Raw genomic sequence first — 2,131 nt, 5'->3', positions numbered from 1 at the left:
TAGGGCTGGTGGAGTAGAGCTCCGCCTCGCCCCGCCCCGGCTCCTCCGCGGCGCGGGTAAGGAAGCTCCGTTCCCCGCCCCCCTCCCCCAGCTCCCAGGGCGGGGCGGGGCGGCTCCCCAGCGCGTCCCGCGTGGTGTCGGGTGCGCGGGGCCCCCGCGGCAGTCTCCAGGCAACGGCCGCGCGGAGAGCGCTTCCTCGGTTCTGAGTTAGTGCGGCCCGCGCAGCGCGTTCCTGAGGGAGGGCATGCAGGCTCTAACAGAAGGGGTCCTTTTCCCTGAGTGTGTGGAAGCCGAAGGCTTAGCCTGTCGTCGGTGGGGCCTGCGGGGTCCGACAAGGGCTCCCCGGAGCCTCCCCGCCCCTGCAGCAGGAAGGAAGTAGGATGATTTCAATAATGAAGAGTCAGGGGGCACTAGAGGAAGGCAAACAAACACTGGCTGATGACTTGGCTACTTCAAAAAAAAATTTTTTTTTCATTTCGAGTGGTAGGAAGCTGTCTCGCAGTTCCCAAACTACCCTCTAGCACCAGACTGACAAGCTGCGAAGGGAAAACCCACTCTCTCTGTGCCTCAGGTTCCTTATTTGTGAAAGGAGGAAAACAGCTAGTTAACGGGAACTTTTTTCCCCACTTCTGGATCTTTCCTTCCTCGTGCACAAGTCGGAGAGGCATGTTCTGCAGACACCCGTCAGGTGTGCCTTGAGCGGGAAGCAAGCCTAAGCTGAGCCGTGCTGGGCTCTCCCGAGAGGAGGACGCAATCAAGAGAGGCTCCCTTCTGGGGGGCTGCGTCTTCCAGCGACTTCTTACTCTCGAGGTGGGGCTTGTGTCCAAAGTTGAATAGATCCCATCAAGTATCAGACACTGGCTCTGACCCATGACACAGTTTTATACTGGCCCAACTTCCAAGATGGGAGAGAAGTTCAGCTACGTCCGAACTGACGGACATATGTGATGTGAACGTAAACTTTGCCAGTGACTCAGGACCTCCTTCAGTTTCACGTACATCACTTTGGTCTTACCTAGTGCTTTAACTTTCCAAAGCAGGACCCACACTTTTCTCTCATTTTCAAAATAAGAGGCCTCTCTCCGCAGCAAACGGTAAACTGACAAAGCAAGATGGTAAAAATTGAAGTAAAATTCTTGGCGATGTTCTTTAGAAAAGACCTTCACATGTGGTCTTTGGAATTAAGGGTGCCAAAAAGGTCAGTGCCTGAAAAAATGCCAAATGATGGAGCCACCGCTATGGGGAATTTTTTTTTTTTTTTTTTTAAGATTTTATTTATTTGACAGAGATAGAGACAGCCAGCGAGAGAGGGAACACAAGCAGGGGGAGTGGGAGAGGAAGAAGCAGCCTCCCAGCGGAAGAACCTGACGTGGGGCTCGATCCCAGAACGCCGGGATCACGCCCTGAGCCGAAGGCAGACGCTCAACGACTGAGCCACCCAGGCGCCCCGCTATGCGGAATTTAAACATGGAGGTTCTTCCCAGCCCATCTGGCCCAGCAGCCATGTCATTCTTTAACTGGATGTTAATCTGCCAAGGTGGCTAAAAGGCCTCACCATCTTCATGACTGCCCACAAAAGCGAGTTAGAGAAATTTTGGGCTTCTGTTATGACTGTTTCAAGGAGCAAATTTCTATTCACTTTAGTTTTCCTTGCAAATGGACCTCCTAAATCTAGGTAACTTAGAAAACCAGTGTAATGAAAGGTCAACTTTCAGAGTTTACAAAGACTTCCGTTTTGCTTTTGACTTGTGATGAGCAAGTTCTGCTTTGAACTCTAAGCATCCAGTTTAAACTAAATGCACTGGCCTCTTCAAGATACCATATAAATTGTCAGAAAGGTAAGGTAAAACTAATCACCTAGAATACTCAAGTGAAGGAAATGCTTATGCTGTTTGGTTTAATAAACTGAGCAGGATTATTTAATTTGTGGAACGTTTTATATGTCAAAGCACGTTACACATGTTCTGAACAGTCATTTCAGAAGGGAGAGGAGTAGAGAATGCCCACTCATAGAGGAGGAAACAGACTTGTTCAAGCACTAGGACAGCACCAGGGTCCCTGCTACAAACTTTCTAAGTGATAGATACCAAAAAAAAAAACCAAAAAACAAAAAAAAAAAAAACCAGAAGAC

Source organism: Ursus maritimus, unplaced genomic scaffold, assembly GCF_017311325.1.
Source record: "Ursus maritimus isolate PB19 unplaced genomic scaffold, ASM1731132v1 scaffold_24, whole genome shotgun sequence".
Classification (NCBI taxonomy): domain Eukaryota; kingdom Metazoa; phylum Chordata; class Mammalia; order Carnivora; family Ursidae; genus Ursus; species Ursus maritimus.
The sequence above is the reverse complement of the archived record's forward strand: the minus strand, read 5'-3'. Positions refer to the sequence as shown.